The 23592-nt window shown below is 39.0% G+C and overlaps 1 protein-coding gene across 3 annotated transcripts in view; it reads right to left on the bottom strand.

Annotated features, from left to right (window-relative positions):
• NDST2 (N-deacetylase and N-sulfotransferase 2) overlaps nt 1-23592 on the bottom strand; it is a 128367-nt gene that overhangs the window by 99450 nt on the left and 5325 nt on the right. For all 3 annotated transcript variants that reach the window (XM_056495014.1, XM_056495009.1, XM_056495015.1), the window contains exon 2: nt 1181-1259. The gene's annotated coding sequence lies outside the window, so the exon portion shown is untranslated. The remainder of the gene's footprint in view (nt 1-1180; nt 1260-23592) is intronic.

Here is a 23592-nt window from a genome sequence, read left to right as displayed (position 1 = left end):
TGCCACCTCTTAAATTAAACTTATTCCTTGCTTGCTTGCTAATCCTTCTTCATTTTGTATTCCTCGTGACTGCACCTCACCGCTTCCTGGTAGAGAAAACATGCCAAACCAAATGGAATTTTAAATTCAATGCATACTGTTGCGTCAAATGTCAGCCAGGGACACATTTCACATTTCTGACACACAGTACTACTCCTGGAGCTGTATGCAGCAGACTACTGATTTTAGTGTCCTTCAGTTAGGAGACTGTAAGAGTCCTTGGCCAGACAGGTTCTCATTGAAATCACAGAGCAAAAGAATCGCAGAACAAGATTTTACTTTACCAGACAAATTTATCTATACACAAAATGAGGAGGAGAATTTTGCCTTGCCTTTGATGGTTTCAAAGATACAGCCTGAAATCTAGTAGGTTGATGATTAAAGCAATCTCCATGGAAAACAGATGAATATAGACATTACAATATCACATATTTACTTTCATCTACCCTTCTTTAGAGTACTAATAACTTTCTATAAACCAAGTTTTGTTTACTTCCTATAAATTAACTTTGACAATCCCCTTAGTCACTGCACTCTTACAGTGGCTCACTAAGTATTTCACTGACTGAAGGGGAAGGTTTTGAAAAACTCCTGGTAAGTACTCACAGCAGAGCAATGCCATTACATTTATTCCCCATTTTATGAAAGTCTTGTTGATTTGATAAAAGCCTGCTCAGTTAATGCTCAGGTACCTCAGCTACCTTCAGAAGACAGTTGACGTGGCAAACATAGCATTTTATGAGAAAGGCACACAACTACGTAGGAAACATTTAGCCATGAATGCCCCTCAGCCATTCTACCCCTTCCTGGGTAGATTACAGGCTGGGTATTGTATTTTTATCACTTATTTTCAGGATCTCAGATATTTCTCTAGCTCTAAATTCAGATCTGCTCAAGAGATGAAACATTCCTACCTTTCAGCTTCTCCGGTCTCCAGTGCTGCAGAATGCCAACAATTTACACTAAACCAGAGTCTTACAGTGTTTTGATGCCCGACATTGCAATTTTATGAGCTGGTAGATTCAGACTTTCTCTGTTGCAAACCTAGATACAGTTTAAGGTGACAGGTTTGGCAAGTCTGAATTTATCAAGTCCTCTGAACATAAACCTGCATCAAAGAGGATGGAAGTTAAGCACTCACCTTTTCAGCAGTGCCTTTGTTCAGAAGCCAACACACAGAGCAAAGTCAACAATCCCTGGCTCACAAGCACACCCTCCAGCTGGGAAAAAAAAAAACAGAATGGGTCCAGATTAGCGATACACAGGAAAGAAAGATCAAAGAGTACTTTATTTTATACACATATGAAGAGGACTGCACACAGGCTGTGCAACCAACTGCTTTGTTCAAAACAGAAAATATTCAACAACACAGTGCACACACAATTCTGTTTCCAAAAAAAGATGTCAAGTCAAAGCAAATGCAGTATTTCTCAATCACTGAAACCAATCCCCAAGTAAATAGAAGGAGAAGCAGGAGGAGAGGGAATATGCTAAAAACTCCTTTGTTTGTTTTAAGAGTTGACAGTCCACCAGGCAAGAGAGCTCTTACTTTCTTGACTGTAACTGCCAGAGAACTTGGCTTTAAATTTCACATAAATACATTTCTTTATAATGAGGAAGTTAAAACATGTCCCTATAGGAAAGCCCTCAATACCAGAGCTCAGACAGCAACTGAAATTCTTGTGCAGACCACATAATAGCAGAATCCCAGAACATTCTAAATTGGAAGAGACCCACAAGGATGGTTGAGTCCAACTCTTAAGTGAATGGCCTGTACAGGGATCAAACCCTTAACCTTCATGTTATCAGCACCATGCTCTGACCAACTGAGCTGATCTAATTAATAGAAATTAATATAAATTAAATGGAGCAATATAAATTGCTGTCTCATAGCTGTGCTTGAAAATGAAGATTCAGAGGTTTTTGCTTTTCAAAGCAATATCCTCCAGACACTTCCCAAATTCTTTAAATAATCTCCTCAGATTAGTTCCAGGGCTGCCTTCCAGCCTACAGGAATCACCCAGCAAATGCCAAGCACAGGCAAGTCCTTTCTGCCCCAAGTTGGGGTCTGGGGCACAGGCTCCATGTGATGACTTCTTGTCCATCTCCACCACACCAGAGCCCAGCAGGCACCTGGCACCTACCCAGAGAAGTTACTGAGGGGAGAAATGAACCTGAAGACATTTTACTATTTACCCTATGGCACCAGCCAAACTGAGCAGCTTAGGGCTGCTCTGTTCAGACACAGACAAACTAATTTTCTGAAAGGAATTTTAAGATGCACTTTATTTCATTAATGAAATTTTCTCTGCTGCCTTCCTCTACATTAAAAAGGTTTCCATCCTGTTCACAACATCCCATCATGTGCAGGCTGGCCACACATAACACAAGTAGTAATCCAGTCTGGGAGCTCCCTTAACCTTCTCCACTAGATGCAAACAGGAACAAACTAGTGCAACTAGACCTCTATATCTGGCATGAGTTTGCTCCCGTTTTCTGCAGCTACAGCTTTTAAGCAGAATGTAGCCATATACCATTCTTGAAAAATCATTCCTGAAACTTACTCACCTTTCTTCTCCCCTTACACCTTTTCATATTGTTTGCCCAACTGTTCCTTTTTAAAACACCTTTTTTTTCTGAAGAAAGGCAGTATCTAAGATTGGTATGCAATAATGTAGATTTGAATCAGCAGGAAGCATTAGGGAGGCAATATTAAAGAGTTAAGAGAGGCTGCCAACTTGCCCTAATACCTCAAAAGCAAACATAAATGAAATGGGTAAAGAGATTTCCAAATTATTTAATCTATTTTCATTAGAAAACTGACTCTTTGATGTGAAACTATTTCCTGAGTATTTCTACCAGTCCTCTGTATTATATATTTGTTTTTATATATTTGTTCTTCCAGTCTTTCCTTTGGGCAGACTATTCCATACTTTAACATATTTTATAACCTCATTCCCTCGTTTCCAGTTATGCCCCTTCTCACTTCACTCATTTAATTAGTTTCTATCTTTCAAGTATGCGCCTTTCAAATATTTGTAGGCTCTTATCACATCTCTCAGCTACACTTCTGGTTATCACATAGCCCAAGAAGGCATGTGTGCCTGTGGGTCCCTTGGTCTGTACTCCTTTGCCATTTGTCCCTCCAATCTCTTCAGTTCATTTATATCTATCTAAAACCAAGAAGTTTGGGCCTGGTACAACTTGCAAGTTAATTCTAACTGTTGTTCAAGAAGGAACTTTGCTTTAATTTTTATAACTCAAACCCATATTAATTTACCTCTTGCTACCAGGACACATCTGTAAACTGATTTATCTGCTGCACACCTATTCCCTCCCAATGTTTCTGGTGTTTGAAAACACCTTTTTGACTGAATTCTCCCCAGTGCCTCCCCACAAGTGGGAAGTACTTTATTTTGGTATTGTCTGATTAGTTCTATTATCTTTAGTTCCTCTGTTAGTGTCTTCATAGTTAATTCACTTCTAACATTCGACATCTTACAAGTTTAGAAAGACCCTAGCCTCTAATAAAGGTGTAAAACCATACGTTTTTCAGTAAGATACAACAATACAAGGACTCCACATGACTAAATAGAGTATTTTTCATCACTATGTTTTTTCATCGCTACTATGTTTACATTTCTGTGACTTCCTGTTGAGAATTTCCTGCTCTCAGCCTGAATTATCTAACGCAAATGACGAAAACACACAACTTGATGTCTCTTAAGCCAGTCATGACACACAGTTAGGGCAGCAGCTGTATCCCTTCTCTTCCCTTCCCCACACATTAACCAGTTACTGCCTTTGTCATGCCACCACTGCCCTGTGGTGAGCCAGGACATTTCACTACTTCAGATTCAGTGCACTGTGCATCTGCACAAATACTTATAATGGCACTGTGCACAGATTGTGCAGGGACAGAAGAGTGGGATGTGTGAGAACTCACACCATGGCAAATGCCAGTCAGGTCCTGTACTGAATTCCCATTTGTAAGCATCACCTTAGCATCAGAAAGTAAGCCTGAAATCCTGTAACTGGCAAGTCTGCAAAAGCCCAGGGAGTTCTCACAAACAAACAGAAGGAGAATCCTTAAGGCCATGCTGAAGATTTCTGCATAGCTGAAGGGACAAGATGAATTGAACACAAGGTAGATCTGTTAAGGAGCTGAATTCTTTCAGGGATTAGAAAAAAACTTGATGGAGTAAAGGAATACAAGAACACATTGTTTATTGGAACTTTCTCAAAAGATTTGGTTGAGTCCTTCACAAAGGGCTACTCAAGTCACTGTGCAGGCAAGAAGAACAAAGTACTGTCACAAGCGGGGAAACTGGCAAAAAGAAGTGAAAGAAAGATCACTGATCAGTTTTGAACGTGGAAGAAGGGCATTTGTGCAGTTCTCAAAGATCAGGATCTACTTTTTTTAAGTTATTAAGTAATTGCAAAAGAAAGCAAAAACTGAAATAAAATTTCATCTGGACACAACTTTGAGTGAGGTGGGTTGAATACACAAAATAATGTGTATTATTTAAAGGAGATTCTAACAGAGAGAACTCTTGGGCAGTCTGGGACCATAGCAACAAAGAAAATAAGAAAGAAATAAAAACCAGAAATAGAGGTCTTGAATTAAGAACTACAAATTTCCTGTCATTACTCTGTAAGAATTTATGTTGTCGGTCAGTGAAAACAGTCATGTGATCAGCACTGCAAAAGTAAACAAGATGTCTAGGAAAAAATCAAAACCATTATGTATATTAGCATTTTCTAGCATACACTTTCTAAACCTATACCTTCACCTTTAATGTATTGAAGTCCAGCTTGACTGAAGCAATATTTAGCAGAAAGAAAAATCCTCAAGAAAATTCAATGAAAATTATCAGGGCAAAGAATACACTTAAAATTGAATGGAAACTATACAGAAACAATTTCAGTACCCTTGAAATCACTGACTACTGGCTTAGATTCAGTGACACCTAAAGCATTTCCAACATATTTGCCTGTTACCTCTGCTAGTATCCTCCAGGACAGAATATGCCTGGTTTCTAGGCAATCCAGACTACTGCTCAACTGCTTGTGCCGTTGGAAAGCTTTTCCTGAATTCTAATTATACAATTTACACTGGGCTGTGTGAACATAGAAGATAATTTTTTTTATTCTCTTTGCAGCACACTTAAAAATTTTTAAATTATCGTAACTTCTCCAGCCTGAATAATCCTGACATTTCCATTCTCTCCTGGTAGGTCATGTTTTCTCTGCTATTACTTTCTCCTTAGCTATTTTCAGTTGGTCCTCATCTTTCCTCAAATATGGTGTGCAGTCCATTGTTCCAGAACACAGTACAGAGAAAGACTACAACAGTCCTACATGATCTGAGTTCAGACTGGAGTAATCCAGGTCAGTTTCTTCCATTGACCAATTTTCCGTAAAAAAAAAATAATAAAGATTCTATCACTTCCTCCAAACAACTGATTAGGTACTAAGAACAGAACACTGTATTACACATATCACTTCTATGACTGGATACAGCACTCTCTTCTCCTTTTCTATTTCTCATCAGTGCATTCCATGCCTCAAAGCAAGACAGAAAAGAGACTGGCTGTTAAAATAAAATAATAATGATATCAAAGAAACAAAGTGATGAAATGACAGACAGTAATCTTTCTTTAATGCATTTGTCCATGGATATATGACATCTGAAAGCCATCACACAGTAATTATGACAACTCTTAAAAACGTCACCTACTGTAAAAAACAGAAAACAGTATTTTGTGACCAAATTGTTGAGAAAACTTTGTATTGTTTGTTTCAACTACATTCTCACTTCGATTACAGCACACACCAAGAGGCTTCAGCCAAGGCTAGGATTGTTGCATATTATGTACCTACCCAAACACAGTGCTGACTTTTAAAAAGGGCATGTAATAGTAGGACTTGGAGGAATAGCTTTAAACTGAAAGAGGGCAGGTTTCTTAGGAAGAAATTCTTTACTATGAGGGTGATGGGGCACAGCAACACATCATCCAGAGAAGCTGCAAATGCCCCATCCTGGAAAGTGTTCAAGCCAGGTTGGATTGGCTTTGAGCAACTGAGATCTTGTAACTAGATAAGGTCTCTTCCAACCAAAACCATCCTAGGAGTCTAACAGTATCTCTATATGTAATCAGATTTCTGTATGCCTAACAAAAGACAGATGCTGTACCACGTCCTTTTCAAAAGGAATGGATACAAGCACACAAGTAGAACAGAAGTATCAATCAAATTTTGCACAAACAGAACTGAGACAGCAAGGAAGTGAACTACTAAAATTCACATGAAAAGCAGAGCAAGAGGTCTAGATCCAATTTTCTAATTGCAGTTACAGCTCATTAACCACAAACCAATCGTCCTGTCTTCTCCATTATCACCAAGTACAGACGTATGATGTCTGCACCAAATGCTCACTCACAGGAATAGTGGTTCTTGAACAACATGCAACATTTCTCCAGAAGAAAGGAGGAAATATTTTCTTTCTTTACCATCCTGCATTTAGGAAGCCAATATCACTATTTTTATTCTTTCTTCTTCTCCTAAGTTCATGCCAGTTCATACCAAATGCCTACACAAACAGCTCATTTCACAACTGAAGGAAACTCTGTCACTGCAGTCCACCTCCAGCAGCTTGTTGTTAAATCAGGAGAACTAAAAAAATTGCTTTAGTTTCTTCGCTCTTAGACCTAGTGTGATGGAGTGCTACACTAGAACAGATGGAAAGAGAAAAATCACGCCTTGAGTAAAGACTTTAAGAAATAAAGGAGTAACTGAAAAAAAAGCAAGCTAGCCACAGACATTTTCATCTACACTTGAGAAAAAGCATGCAAAACCAGCTAAGAGTGGTATCAGAAGTGAGTATATGTTTCTATGAAGAATATCGTAAATGCTGCAGGAAATGATGGAAAAGTGAAGACCTAAACCAGAAGCTGGGTTAAAAGGGACATCTCCCCAGAGCCCATCACAAGACCCTAAGGAGATGTTAAAAAACAAGGGGCTTTTGTAGTGTTTTTAACATCCCTTTATGTGACAGTGCATATATTTACCAAGAAGAGTAAGGCAGTATGCAGAAACTAAAAATACAATTGTATACAAAGTTCAGGAGATACAACAGCATTTGATCAGACACACAAAAGTAACAGACCACAGAAGGTTACAAATGATGTGAGAAAAACTGATAAGGGTATACTTGAAAGAACAGGGAAGAAACCACAGAGAAAGAGCTGGCAGAAAATATCACACAGGTTACACTTGCAGCTTAGTGAAAAGCCTAATGCAGCATGTCAGCAAAACACAATCTGCAACAAACAAGCAAAAGAGTCAAGTACCAATATGCATGGTGGGCACATAGGAAAAACGTGTAACTGGGTACCTTTATGACCTATTTTGTTCATTTCATATTAATGACATCTTTCTAATCACTTTATGTTTGTATCCAGGCAACAGGACCAACCATGCATGTAAGAGATCAGGATACTATTAATATATCTTTAAGCTAGGGCAGATGACAAATTTTTACAGAGGCAGCGAAGAATTCCAGGCCTTGTTTCCCCACCAACTGGAAAAAACCCACCCCCAAATCCAAAAATCATCCCACTCACCCCCTAGATTATATTCACTGCTGCAATACAGCAGCAAACTACTCCCATCATGCAAATTATCATGCGATAAGCACCAGTTCCACTTCTATTATGTGATATAATTACTTGCAGAGGATGGAAAAGTATCAATAAAAGTTAACAGGAAATGGATAATTGAGACAATTCATATACTCCTCAGCCTGCTCTCCAGCACATCTGCTGAATCCTGAGAAAAGGAGTAGAACCATGAGCCACATGAACTTTGTTGCTACCATGAAACTGATCTGCTGTCCAGCCTTCTCACCTTTAAGTGAAATATTACAGTTCTTGTCATCATCCTGTATTTCTTACGGAGCTTTCAGACTTGCAACATCAGAATGACTTACAGAAGACTCCTCCCAGTAAAGACAGGTAACGCACGCGAACGGTTAAAGGCAATGGGATTTTCTAGCTGTGGCAGAAAGAGTAGCACACCAACCTCTGCTAAATACAGTATCCATCCCCTCTCTCCAAAAGAAATGCCTGTATGCTATTAATATCACAAGATGAAACTCAGCTGTATAAATAAAACCCCTCATTTCAGCTAAGTCTTCATCATGTCTCTGGCATGCACCACCATCTCTTCACAACAAAACTCTCAGGAGGATCTGCAATGCAGGGGCTTTTTTACTCAAGTACACTGGACAGGAATGCAAGTCTGGTTTTATTATCTCCTCTTGGCAACTTAACATTTATGAACAATTATGTTGGAATTAAGGAAAAAAAAACACATCAAAGTCCAAAGTTCTGTAGGAAGTACTCGAGTAAGTATTTGCAAGTCAGCATGGTTTAAAATGGAAACACACTGTCTGGAAGTCAAGGGGACCCTGCAAGCTCTTTCAAGAGACTCTCTGACATGCTGGATGACCTCAAGTACATCACTTATCTTTCCCACATTAAAAAACATCTCCTTAAATGACCTGGTAAGGTAGCTCACTTTGAGAATTAAAAAATAAATACACTGTAAATCCTCCTATTATTATTACTGCTGTTACTATGGGGGCTGGAACTATCATCAGCAAACAGGCAGGACATAATTTAATTTTCTTCAAATATTTATTATGCAACAACATAGCCATCTGTTTAACATTCACTATATTTAGTTTCTGTCTTAAAAAACAGAAGGAAAGATAATACCAGCTTTTGACTTCCACTTCCACATATCCTTTCCAGCCACAAATGCACTAATACATGGCCAATATCCTTTCAGCTGTAGTATTCAAGAATTGCAGGAAAGCAGAAAGAATTTCAGCTTCGATGAAAACAATTCCAACCACAAATTTATTCTCCAAGATTAAAAAAAAAAAAAGAAAACCTCTAGTTTTGGCAGTATATATTTTGATTTCAGCATTAAGAAGGAAAAACAAGATATGAAGGAAAACAGTGGGACAAGAAGACATACATGGCAATAAAGCATAGTGCAGAATGACTATATGCTAAAAAAGGAGAGACAAAAATATCACATAGCTATACAAAATAGTAATTTTTCAACAGCATTAGTTTCTCTCCACTGGATTATACTAAAACACTTCATTCTTAAGTAACAGCTGTTACACAAAGGTACCTTGGACATCCAAATGCATTCTGTTTGGACCCTTCTATGAAAAGGTTTCCCTTTTCCCTCCTTGCACTGTGTACTTCCAGCAGTCTGTATACAAAAACCTTTTAACATGTTTAAACCACTGGGACTTTAATATAGTATAAGTCAAGAAGGTAGCAAAGAATCTAAACTAATCCACTGAGTGAATTTTTAAGTAAGGAAAACTAAAAACCAGAAAACATCATAAAATGGGATGAGTGCATTTTAACTGCTTTCCCATTCCCTTACCTACTATTCCAAGCCTGAGACCAAGAACTCCTCCCAACACAGCTCAGGTCCTGGCAGCAGCACCCCTTACCATGCCACTCCTGATCCACCACTGCAATTCCAACATACAGAGCTCAGCCCTAACTGGGAGTACGCCCTAATTTTCTAGGGCTATTTATAGACTGTGATAGTACATCAGGTCACTCATGCCTGTCTGAGGTATCTGACACTACAATAAGAGAGGGCACAGAGCTCAAGGCAAGAAACTCCACCATATAGGTGAAAAAGCATAAGCCAAACACACAAATGCAAAAGGATACACAAAACGATAATGCTTGTATTGTTTTAAACAGCTTCTTTTCAGATCTTCTATTGCTGACAAGTCTTCCTGTTATTATACAGCCAAAAGATAACATGCTATAACAGCAGCACCCTGGTGTCATTAATTTACTGGCACTTGATGATGGAATGGATAGCAAACAACTACTCCCATATACACTATCAGTAATTTGACCTTCAACTACAGATGTGACCTTCACTTCATAAACTGCAGTTTCCAAATACATGAAGCAAATTAATTCTTTAAAAACTGTGACTAATAAAACAATAAGGATCTGAATATTACCTTTTCACCCCAAAAAACCCAACCAAAAGGAAGGGAAAAAAACCAAAAACAAACCCAAAACAAAAAACCAAAACAAACCCCAAAGAGAAGCCTAATCATTTAGGAGAGGTAGGAACTGCTTTGGAAATACTTTTGTGTTTGTGACCAGCACAGAAATTGCCCACTTACAAGTCACCCTTCTGTGGAGCAAGGGTTGAGCAGTGGCACAGGCCTGTAATCTCTCACCAGTTTCTCAACAAGGACAAAGGTTTAGACAAACACAACAGCACACAGAGTTCTGTCCAAAATGAGCTAACACTGGACTTGGTTTAAATTGAATATGGTGGGAGAACAAGATGAAGATGTGTCATTGCCTGATTCATCCAAATAACAACTAGGTCTACCTATAACTCTGTTATAGTTATAGGTATACTCTTGGTTATAGTTCTTGAGCATATTACAAAAAAACGGGGAGAACTGCTCCCCCTTGAACTACATTTTTCCTCAACCCTGTCAAAACTCTGCATTTATTTTTAGTGTTAATCTGCAAAGCAGAATACATTTCTACTAAACATTTTATCACCAGTGTAATAATCTGAATTTAACACCTTGTTTTTAATGGGATATTTTTAATTGCTTTGTGATCTGACAAGGATCATAGCTATTTAAAATACTTCAAAAGCACAGAACATAAGAAACTCATTCTGAATTTAGCATAAAACTCATTCACATCAGTTCCTACAATCTGTACTGTCCAGCTCCAGGTATTTCAAAGAGAAAGCCTTGAAGACAAATTTGCAAAATAGGAATAAGGAAAAATAGTCCTTATTATTATTGTTTACACTGATGGATACATTGAGCTCAAGGAAGCCATCCAGAAGACCTTGAAAAGTTTGTTTTTATTTGCAGGATTTGTATATACTGACACATAAATATCAGATTACTTTTGACCCTACACATTTTTAACCTCAGTGATGCACTGCAGCAATACATTCCACACACTAATGTGTGTACTGAGTGAAATATATTTCCTTTGGCCAGAACTGAATTTGTTACTTTACAGTATCATTGACAGTTTCCCTTCCTGATGACAGCAAGGTATCTCTAACTAAGCCCAATTTCAAACAAAAAATCATCAAAATCCCTTTTACAAGATGTTTTTTATAGAGAAACAATTTCACAAATATGACTCTGCAATCACAGTAATTCATAAAGATGCTGCAATCAGCATGAAAGATACTGACAATGCATGTTTCTCAACAGCAGATTACCTTTTACGTGCTCTGCACTGGAAGGGCAGAGCTCAGAACACCTTCCTCACAGCTCAACACCCAGGCTAGGAACACCAGGACCAGCAATACCAATATCACAAGGAATGATGATGATGAATACAAAGCTTTCTGAGCACGGCAGCACAGCTGTGGTATCCCAGAAAGATTCATGCCTCCCTTGATGATTGGAATAGCTGTATGAATTGGCCATTCACTGGAGTGCTGTTCTTTTCAACTTGCATTTATATATGATTCCTACCTGCAGAACGTCAAGTTTGAGGCAGCTAGTGTGCTCTTGATGCCATTTTACAGAAATTGGAGGTAGCACATACAAAAATCAGCCAAACAATACATAAAAATTGAGATTACTCAACTAATTGACAGAAAGAAAGAAATACAATGAACAACCCACTTGAGATTCCAATACAGTAATTTCATCTCTTCATCCACCACAAACTGTTAGAGCAGCTGAGTAAAGCATTTTCTTATACTTTTCATTGTCATGAACTGGATCTTCTGTCCTGATCTGGCCAGAACTACTTAGAGCAGCAAAAGCCAAACCTTATTAGTGTGCTGGCTGGCTCTCTCCATCATCTGAAAACCTGGACAGGAACTATGTGACCTTTTCCTTGTTAAAAAGCCTCACATAGCCATTAATTTATTTCTTGCAATTAATGGTGTCCCTGAAATAGCTTAAATACCTTGCAACCCATCTTCAAAAGGTACTTTTACTTGATTTCAGCTTTTCTTGTATTGACAATTAAAAAACATGGATGGATATCTATGTACTGCTAAAGAGATCCAGTATTATCTCCCTGATGTTAGCCATCAGGGCTTTACTTGGGTCAAATAATCTCTCCATTTATTAGAAGAACAATTCCAGATGATTCAACAGTTTTCAGAATATTAAATTATGTCTTTGATAGGCCTAATGATGAGATCACCACTTATTCTGAAATGACAAAAGCTTATGCAATGGTTTCAAGTCATTTGATGCTGGCAATAACCAAGCAGAGATGACATTATACAAAAGAAGGTCTCTTGGCTCTTTAGAGAGAGGTTATGACAAAGAGTGTTCGGTCTGGATGAGCCAGAGTCATTCAAAGCATTCACAACACAAAATGTCAGTGAAACAGCATTTTTGGCACGTTTATCTAATGCTAAGAAGTTAAATCTGATAGATATTCACTGAGTTCCTCCTTGTCAATACAGGCTGTAAGTGAAGATGCTTGACTCTACTCCCTCTCTGATGCAGCAGACACAGACACTACATCTACTGCTACCCTTTTCAGTGCTCACATGCATCCAGTGAATCAGTGACAATCCAGAGACACCTACTTGGAGAACCATCATTTTAGCAAGTCTCGTGAAAAAACAAACAGCAATAATAATCTACTCACAAACACTGAAAGGACAAATATCTCTTGTGCAGATCAGCTACTGCTCTCTTCTTTCTCTCCTTCCATCACGGGAAACTCAGTTTAACTATTTTCAGAGTAATCTGTGCTTTGCTGAAATCACCTGTTAATACCTTTCCTTGAAATAGTACTGACAAATAAATAAAAATACTTCCTTGCAAATTAAGGAGTCAAGGAGCAGGGTAATAGAAACAGGCACCTTCCACAAATGTATGTTATGCAGATAAATAACAAAAGGCAAGAGCACAAAAAGTCCCTAAGCAAATGTCATTTTTCATTTGATCCCAAATAATTACTTCTACCACAGACAAGCTACCTAGAACTTCAGAAAAACTGAATTCAACACTGGGTGCAAAATGAAAAGGTCAATCACAAATCAAGATCTCCTTTTAAAAATTTTTAAAATTACTTTTCTGCATTTATTTTCCCTCTTTGGCCTAAGTTTCTCTTCCAGTCCTCAACACCTTGCACAGTGAGTTTGTCCTTTAACACAGAAAAATGTAGGCAGCAACTTTTTCATTTTGAGTGGTGCTGAAGAGGTAGAGGAAGGTGACTGACTAGTTGTTTGTTTTTTAAATCCATCAGACAAGTCTCTGCTCAGGGAGATTAAATGTCCACTCCACCACCAGCCATCCGTCTGTCCCTAAGGGCAGGTGACTCACAACCAGCCCTGCAACGCCCTCAGAAATGAATCACAGGTAAGCAGTCAGTAATACCAGTGTTTGCTGCATCCAAAACTTCTTCAATCTTTAGGCTGACTACACCAATTAAACAACTTCAACGAAGTTACCAAAGAGGCACACACCTCAAAATTTCCATGCAGGTTGTCAGCAGCAGTGTTACAATAAGGTGGCCTTGTAACAGCACAGAGGTGAAACTCTTTTTTGTTTGTTTTAACACAGTGATAACTTACTGTTAACTCCTCTAGTCTCTTCAATGTGAAGACGTGGATTTTAACTAGGTAATATGGAAAAATGGGTCTGCTTTAGTTATAGTACCTAGAGCCACTGATAACAGAGATATTTATGTTCAGAGCTGTTTAAGACTGAAGTACCAGAACACAGGACTGCTCAGCTAAATCAAGTGCAAAACAAATGGGACTAATGTAACCAGATACTCAGGTCTACAGAAAACACAGTAACTCCACTAAGAGCACCCAGATTTAAATACCTACATACATAAATTACAAATGAAACAATTCTCCTGGAAAATAAGGTTGAATTCTTGATGTAGAAAACAAAGTGGTAGTCTTTTCCCCTCTAAAGGAAACCTTAAGCAGTGTAACCATCAAAATGACTTTCTGATAATATGGCACTAGGATGAAAAGAGAGCCATATCTCTCTGAGCAACTGCTTCAGTCTTGATTCTAAAAGGATTTCCTCTCATTCACTCACAATAATTATTTTATCTAAAGGCTTTGCGTGTTAGCTACTATGTTAGAATATATTTTGGAGCTGCACACTTCTTCACAGGTAACACAAATGCAAGGTGCTCAGAGATTTGGGCTGTTAGGAAATGGAGACGGATTAGTAGAGGAATCCAACCATCACTTATCCTACCATCTGTGGGATCTGCTCTCCCACAGTGGATCCTTGCCTGTCACCTGGCTCTGAGTTCCATGGCCTAAAGAAACCACCTGTGCCACTGCATGTTATTCTTGCAGGCTTTTTTCCCTAAAGAAACAGGATAGGAATAGAGGCTGGCTTGATAAGGTAAAAGAAAATATCCCATTTGGACAAGATGACTGCAAAAGGAAATTGCTGACTCATAGCTCTATATTAAGTGCTTCACAGAATCATCCGCCCTCAACCTCTCCACTTCCTTTTCCCCTAAAAGTTCTTACTTTATTTTCTCCCCATATGCTAGCAAATCTCTCTATCTAGCAAGTGTCACTATCATTTAGGCCAAAACACTAATGCTGCTGTCACAGAAGAGAGGACCAAAGGAAAAAATACAGGAAGTAATTCAAGGTACAATTTTTTTCCCAACCCATTATTCCCCAAAGACAGAGAAAAACTCTGAGCAAGCTGAGCTCCCAAGATTGGATATTCAAACTGTAAACTTCACATACCACTCTTAAACACCAGCAAGAAGTAATACATAAGTAATGTTTACTCACACTGTTTGGTTCCAAAAGGTCAATTAATACCAGGAGATAGAAAATAATCTGTAATCTGTAGCGTGCTTTCTTCCTTACAGCAATTACAATAAAGCATATATAGATGGTAGAATTAAATGGAGAAATTTTGAAAAATTAAATTTTTTCACTGTATTTTTATGATTTGTGCAAGTTAGCACTTATCTTAAGAGGGACATTTCAAAGTTGCTCAAACAAAATTAATTCTGACATGTTCTATTTTATGAGTGTTTGTCCTCACCACTCTCAATGTGGTAGTGTACATCCATACACATGCCTCCATGTGTGTCCCTCCTCCTGTCTACAGCTCCCACGTTAAAGCAAAATCCTGAATGACAAACTCCACTACACAAACAACCCATTGGTATCACGCAGGCTGAGCAATCATTTGATAAGCCACAGGGGCATCTTGAGCTAACTATAAGTTACAGCAACTATAGGTGGTTATAATAAGGGTGGAAGAACTACAGAACTGAAGCAGCATTGCCAAAAGGTTTTAGGTATTCTCTGACAGCCAGGTCTTCAGATTCAGAGACCCACAATCCATCCAAGGCACAGGAAGATGTTACAAAGCTTTGTATCTACTTCTGCTGTCTGTATTTTAGCCATTTCACCTTCCTTTCTCCTCCAAAATTCATCTTTTCCATCCAAGCTTCTCACATTGCTCATGCCACACTTGCCTGTCCTCGCTGGTTCATCTGTCGATTCCCTGGCTAATGTTTCTCTTTTGGCAACACAAGCTGACAGATGCAGTACTCTCCTGACACAGTATTTTTTATTTCATTAGCACCCAAAAACCAAGCAGCACCTCAGCACATCTGCCATTTTCCCTTATTTCCATTAATATCCTCAAATCAAACAGCTCAGTTGGTTGGAGCATGACACTAATAACAACAAGGTTGTGATTCCTGTACAGACCATTCACTTTAGAGTTGGATGCAATGATCCTTGTGGGTCCCTTGCAACTCAGTATTTTGTGGTGCTGTGATCCTTTTTCAACAGCCATAGTTCCCACAACCTAGAAGCTTCAGCTTCCCTCTCCTTTAACCCTCACTGTGTAGGCTGGCCTGCTCCAGCTCACAACTCTGTGATGTCTCAGTACAGGAGCTCTCTCCTCTCCCCTCTATACAGAAACTGCAGAGTCCAGGTTACATGACAGCTTCTCAGTCCTGGCATAGCTCCAGTGCTAACCATATCCAACAGGCATGGACTAGCAATCCAGGGCAGACATCAGGCTCAGGCTCACACAGCCCAATGGTGCTGGCATCTTCAGCATTTCTAACCAGCCCTACAAAGTCTACAAAGCATGCTAAAGATACAGCTATTCTCTAGACATTGCATCTCTAAGTTAATGCTCAGGGGAACATGAAAGATTATTCAATATTAGTAACCACATACTCCATCTACTTTGTATGTATATTTCTATTATTTTTGATAGTCAAAACCATATTAACAGATATTCATGTTTGCTATGGTTTATATTCACTATCTATATTATGAAAGACCCCACCCTCCATACCAAGAGCCTCTAGAGTAAAGACAAACCTGCTACACTGCTCAGTTCAATTACCAATTCTTATCCACCTAGTAAAAAAAAAAAAAAAAAAAAAAAAAAAAAAGTGAGACTACTTTTTCACTTTTTCCCTGGAAAGCAAATTAAGGAATGGTGGTAATGACTAAAACTACAGTAAAGAAATGCTGCAAACACTGCACATACAAGGTCCCCAAAAAACACTCCACACTTCTACCATCTTCTGATAAAAATTTATGTGACTAAGTGCTGAAGCTGACTCGCTCTATTTACAAACACTTTAAATACTGTTACCTTCTACTGAAAAGTAAGTTGAGAGTTTTCCAAGGCAAAGGTAATGTGTGCTATATACTTTGAAAACACATAGTTTAATGAATGTTCATCATCACTTCTTGCTGGAAAGAAGAAATAAGATGAAGCAAAGTACAAAAGCCAAAGAGGATCTCATTTTCTCTTTTTCAATTTGCATACCTGAGTTGGGAAGAGTCTTTTGAAAAAGCCAGTGGCCAACCAGCACAAGTTATTTAATTGTGATGAGCAACGTGATATGGTGTGATAACAGCAGCTCAGAAGGCTGGGAAATTGCACTTGGTGAAAATCAATAGAAGCCGTTAAGAGCAGAATCTTCACAGATATACAGACATCACAGATCTCTAAGCAATGAACTTCCCTGAGATAAAGCTTCTCTTTAGAAGGGGTAAGCCCCACTGTGCAAAGCACTGCCCATGCAAAGTCACACAACAAACAGCTCTTCTACCAGAAATAAACTCCTTTATTAAATGCAGCTTTTTACTGAAACTGACTTTTGGGTTTCCTTCTGAGAGCTGACATTTTTCTCCAAAGCAACACAGCAGAATGTCCAATATCTGTAAACTACCTTAGATCTCACAGTAACAGAAGAAAAACATTATACTCGACTCATTAAACAGTGCAATCAGGAAGCACTCTTACAGAAATTGCCACGTCAGATATCACAACTGGGTGGTACCTGGTTTGTAATCTCTGGCACAGGGCCCTCCATGTCCCAGAACCATTCAAAAAAACAGAAGCTGGCACACAAAGATCAGAAATGTCAATATGGATAAAAATTAAATTCCAATGTCAAAATTTTAAAGCCATATTAAATTTTCAGACTGCTGGACCTTGGGGGAAAAGAAGTAAATCTGGCTTTCCAAAAAGGTTTCTGATCTCCTGGAAAATACAAATTTGTAATGCTGTAAAAGCCAACATTGCAGCAAGAATGAAATCTGCCTATTGCAGGTGCTCTCAACCTCACCACACACTGCCCTCCCTCTCCTTACAAACCATCTGAGTGCAAATGCTCTCAGGAAGAACAGGGCTTACCTCAAATTCTTAACAGGGTGACACACTTCACTGGAGTTAGAAGCAGACTAATATGGTAGAGGTAATCTTATGACTGCCTGGCTCTTGGAAAGGCCAGGGGGCTCTCTGATGAATGTATTTATTGCTGTAATCTTGAGCCAAATGCCTAAGGGTGACTGCTATTTCAAACCCTCTAAAGCCTGAGAAAACAGATAATCCATTGTTTAAAGATTTTAACTAAAAAAGACCAAGGTTGCAAAGCCTCAGGCAGAAAGAACAATGAAACACTAGACAGGAGAACACTTTGCATTAGTTTGCTGCCCACATACTGCTGTGCTTTGCACACTATACAAGAAATAGCAGCAACTGGACCCTTACATTAAGAAAGAGCTTTTATTGAAAGAAAAGAAAGGGGATTCCTCTGCCCAGTCTTAGAGCTACGTGCTCCCAGATGCACTATACACCAAAGCCCTAGCAGTGATTAGTTATGCCCAATATGAACTACATTAAATAGGCACAAAATTTTTACAGCACTTGGCACTGCCAACAAGGCCACTTCAATAAAAGGCCTCAAGCTGAATACTTAATACTGTACCACACAAAAAAGTCAGTAGTCATGTAGAACCTCTGCAGCTAGTACATTTACAGTGTGACTACGCTCTGCTAGCAGTGTAATGGCTATGCTGACCTCGTGCAAGAAGCTTGCCAAGCCAAAAAAATGCATTGTATGACTTGCTCCCCAGGAGAGAGACAATATATCTGAGCAACTGTAACAGGGGAAAAACTATTGCACTCACTTCTCCCAAGTACTGCTTCCTAGAATTTGTCATTTCCAAACCCAATAATAATTAACTTCTAGGAATTTTTGTGTGACACTTTCTCATCTGTTTAAGATGATCTTGGGTGACAGTGATAGGGTGGAGAATATTCTGTACCAGTATTACCAAGTCAAAGCTAGATTCAGATCAGTATTAATCAAAACTTATTTCTACTTTTTTTCTTGTACTCCACACTGATTTCTGCAGTCTCAGTGAAGCCAGCCTTAAAAGCAGAAAAAAAAAAAAAGGATAAGAAGTCTCCTCACATTCATAGGATGAATTTCACTGCAGTAGCCAGCTTGTTCCCATACCTTTATATGAAAAAACACCCCAACCCACATTTCTTCCTGCATCTCCTTGCTGTTCCTTCAAGACAGATGGAATCAAGCTAGGTAAGACTTTCTAAGAAGTATTACCTAAGGATAATTAATTTTAGGAAATTTAAATTTCAAGACTTGAGTGTTACATCCTAATGTCTGTGCATGCAAGGTAATTCCTATTTCATTCAGCTGAGAGCTCCCTCGTGTTATTCTGGCTATCATGAAAATCCTGGCATTTGTGCTCACAAGCACTGCAACCACTTCCCCAGCTCTGCAGCAGTTTCATAGCTACACTGGAAGACACCCGCGGTAAAAGGTCATGACTGCAAATGAGGATGGAACTCCACAGAGCCCCAGGAAAAGTTACAGTGTCCCAACAGAGAGCAGTCCGCAGAGACTGTGTAACACCAGTGTGAAAGAGTTGCAAAAACAGGACAAAATGAGAGTGCTCTCAACACTCATTTTCAAGCTTGGCATTACCCATCCCAGCCTGGCAGGTCAAGCATGAGGTTTCTAAATCACTAATCCATGAATAACAAACAACATCCATATCCCCACCAAATGTTCTCTCCAGATAACGTCTAATGACAGAGAAAACCAAAATTTTGCATTTGTGGTTTACACCCTAGAGCTGTATGAAGATGTGCTTGGCTGTATTTTTATACTTCCTTAAGTTGGCTCATCTAAAGAAGTACTCAGTATAGTTTAAGATGAAAGCATTTACAGACATACCCTTCAGGAACAGCCCTGCTTCCACTGCAGACACTGCATTAATTTCCACTAACCTGTCTCCCAGCACTGCCCAGAGCTAATCTTCACCCTTGCACAGGATGCATTTCAGGAAGATATAATTGCAGGAAGGGGAAGGGGCCTGAGCACTCCCAACAATTTCAGCCCTCAAAGATCTGTCCAGAACAGTATCATGGGACAGATTGTCTGTGCAAGGGTGCTAGGAAAAAATGTTGAGGAAAACACAGAAATACTGCTTTTATTTGGTTGGGGTTTTTTTAACAAGATATGAAAAAAATCAAGCCAAAGAACAATTCCATAGAAACATAACCAGTTTTCTGACATAACATGTCATGTCTTTCTGGTAAATTGCAAAGGACCATAAAGATAATGCAGCACTGCTCATCAGAGAAGCTGGGAAGTCCTGGAGTAGATACAAAATAAAAAAAATGAAGCGCAGAACCTGTGAACTCCTGGAATAGATACAAAATAAAAAATAAAAAAAAATGAAGCGCAGAACCTGTGAACTCAGGACTTGATCAAAATGACAACTCTGTTCTTCCCCAGGATCCATTTTCTTCAGAAACTACTATTGCTATTACTTCTTCAATCTTACCCCTTACAAGAAATCTGTGATGTAAAAATTAATCCAGTGTCCCATTAGAAGTGGAAAAGAACAGGCAGCAAAGAAGGACTGCAGTGACTGGCTCTCAGTCTGCTGGCATGCAGCTTGGCTCTTATGCTGCTTGTTTCAGAGCTTCTCATGACCACTGTTAGTTGAGGCTAACCTAGATTTAAAAACTTTGCAGGACTGATGCAGACAGAAGTAGCACAAGACTCCTCTTCAGCTTACACTATGTGAAACTGTACCAAGGTGACCATCTGGTATGCCTTTATGTGGTCACTCCTCTCCTCCAAAGACAGCTGCCCTGGCATGCCATCAATTCATCCCATCCTCAAGGTACTCTGTGGTGTGCCACTATGAGAGCATCTGAGCCTGACTGGGTTTCTTACTGATAAGTAACATTTTCCCTTCTGAAGAATGGTAAAATAGCAAAAAAGGGTATTTGTTTTGTTCAGTTGTTTTAATTTTCACATGAGTTTCCTGATCCTCCTTGCTGAGTCCTTGCATCTACACAGAAAAAAGCCACTATAGGATTGGATTGCTTTCCTCAGCAGTAGTATCAGTTTAAATGCAAACCAAGAGGAGTATGTTCAAAGGGCATCTTCACCCTGCTTTCATTTAGCAACAGGAAAACCCTAGGACTAACATAAAAATAATTATACCATAGCTGTACAACATGCAAGAGAGTTAACAACCTCAGAGAAACATTATGTTCGACACCAACTGCAATTATGACAATCCCTGAACACCAGTTTGCTCTTAACCTGCCCACATACATAACACATGACCAAAAAGAACTTCTGAGCTCTGCCTGCTGCCACAGGCACTGTAGCATCGCGTGCGGTTAGGGAGGAATTGGTATTTATAAGTAATGCTGGGAAAGGCAAACATCAATATTTTGTTTGAGGCAAAGCAAGTTTTCCTGCAGAAAGCTTTGTGTTTATATGTTTATATGGACGTGGGCCACGGAAACACACCCTGTTCCATCCACAGTTACAGGATACTAAATTATAGATGCAAGCACATGATAACAGCAGGTTTTCATGGCAGCCTTGACTCAGGAAAACAGCCTTACTCACATCATGCTTTGACACAAGCGACCAGAGCAGAAAAAGGAACATAAAGGAAGGATATGGATGGAAGTCTCCAGACAAAACTAAATCAGGCGACAGTGACAGATCTCTGCTTATGAGGAAGATGATTATGACTCAGCCATAAGTAAAGCACAGGCATTTTGAGCTTCAGTATCACTGAGTGAATCCAGTGCATTTAATTAAAAAAAAAAAAACCAATGAAATTACAAGTAACAAATGAAATACATTATTTGTAACCAAAATGGGGGGCAGGGGAAAATTGAATGTTTCAGAGCTGTTCTGGACAATAGACCAGACATGAAGACTAGTAATATATGCCAGGCTTCAATGCTGAAATTAATCTGCCTCCTCACAACTGCTGGACTGGGCCAGGATACCACTTTATCCCATTGAAAAAGCATGTTTAATACTAGAACAGCTCACATCGTTCTCCTGAATGTGGATTCACATAGCTGATGAAACTGGGAGCTGCAGCAGTCCTCACACACAGACACTCTGTGTTGATCGATGCAATGTCTACACTGGTTTGTGTCTGCTCATTTTAATACCTCTGCAGCCCTCAATAACTGGACGACAAGCAATTTTCCAACAGTTAGATGATGCTGATTTCAGTTCTGTACCTCCACTGCTGAGACAAAGGATGCGACTTCAAAGACATGTCTATACTTGAAACTGACCTACACACAGGTGATGTCCAGAAAGGAAACACAAACAAAACATGGGTGATGACAGATTCAAGAGGATGACATTTTTAGGGGTCAGGCAAAACACCAAATTTTTTTCCACTATAATTTCTGACTTTCATTAGACTGCAAAGAGCTCCCAGTCTTGCTGTGCTCCTTGTTCATCTTGGGCCGTTAAATATTAAGAGGTATTCAACTTGCTGTGAAATTACATTATTCATCTCAGTCATACAATGTGCCACTGTGTTAGGCCACTCCAAACCTGACCTCACCATTTGTTCAAAGTTAAGCTTTGTGCAAAACCCAGGCTGTGCAGGAGAGTCTCTTTACAGAAAAAAAATCATAGGCCAGTACCTGACATTCTGACATCCACCTTGCTTAGAGTCAACTACAATCTCTGCACCTAGATTTTGAATCAAAGACCTACCCATGATTTGGTCTGACAGGCATGGCTGTCCAGGACAGTAAGGTCCTGCTTACCACTTACAGAGGAACCCTGGCTTTTGAACAACTCAACCACAGAGCAAGGGCAAAGACAACCGACAGCTGCAGGACAAGCCATAATAGTCAGCACTTGCAAAAGCTTTCAGAATAAAGTGTGAGTGGCACAGAATCCTCACATCAGCATTAGCTTAAAAAGAAAAATGTACAGAAAAAACATTCTAAATATGGGAAAGGTAGTTAAGATCAGAAGAGACAAATTTACATAATTAATAGTGAAGATATTAAAAATGCTACACTGAAAAGCAGTCCAGGATAAGGAGCAAGTTAGCTGTCACTCTGGAAGGTGTTCAACACAGTTTCTGCTCAGATACTTATCCTGCTGACATCCTCTACATCTGGAGTGACATTCTCAGTTTTTAATATATTCAGTGGAAAAACAAAAAAGAACTTCCAGCAAATGATTCACCTCAACAATTTTGGACATCTACTTTAGGGTAGGCTTAGAAATGAACAGTGACCTAATATACTCTTAGCATAAAGGGAACTTAAAGTGCCTGGCTCAGATGTGGACTCTTGAGCTGTATTTACATATTATATATTCACATGCAATCAAATGAGCCCAACTCTCATCATCCAAGAAAAGCCAAATCTGACTGTTTTAAGAGCCCTTTGTGATACAAAATTTTCCATTCACTCTAAAGCATCAGTAAGGGCTAGAGAGCTAATGCAAAGTCATTCAGTAAGAGGTTCTTAAAACAAAAATAGACATTTGTAAATGTTCTGTGGTTCTTTTAACCTTTCTGAAGTAAATCTCAAGTTTCTCTGCTTTTCTAAATTGAGCTCTACTACTTGCAATGTAGCACAGTTAAGGCCTATCATTCCACTGTTTCCTTTGAGGAACTAATACCAAAGTGATTGAAAATGTAAGAGTTAAGATCTGTTGAAGAGCTCTAAAAACCCACGTGCAATATCTGATTTTACTTCAGAAGTACTGACCAGCAAATTAGCATTAATTAGAGACAAGCTTCAAGACCAGTAAAATATTACGCTAATGGAATAATCTGGAACTGTAAACCTAAACATGATCAAAGGAAAAAAGTTGCTCC

Source organism: Oenanthe melanoleuca, chromosome 6, assembly GCF_029582105.1.
Source record: "Oenanthe melanoleuca isolate GR-GAL-2019-014 chromosome 6, OMel1.0, whole genome shotgun sequence".
Lineage (NCBI taxonomy): Eukaryota > Metazoa > Chordata > Aves > Passeriformes > Muscicapidae > Oenanthe > Oenanthe melanoleuca.
Note: the sequence above shows the minus strand (reverse complement) of the source record. Positions and strands in the feature narration are given on the sequence as shown.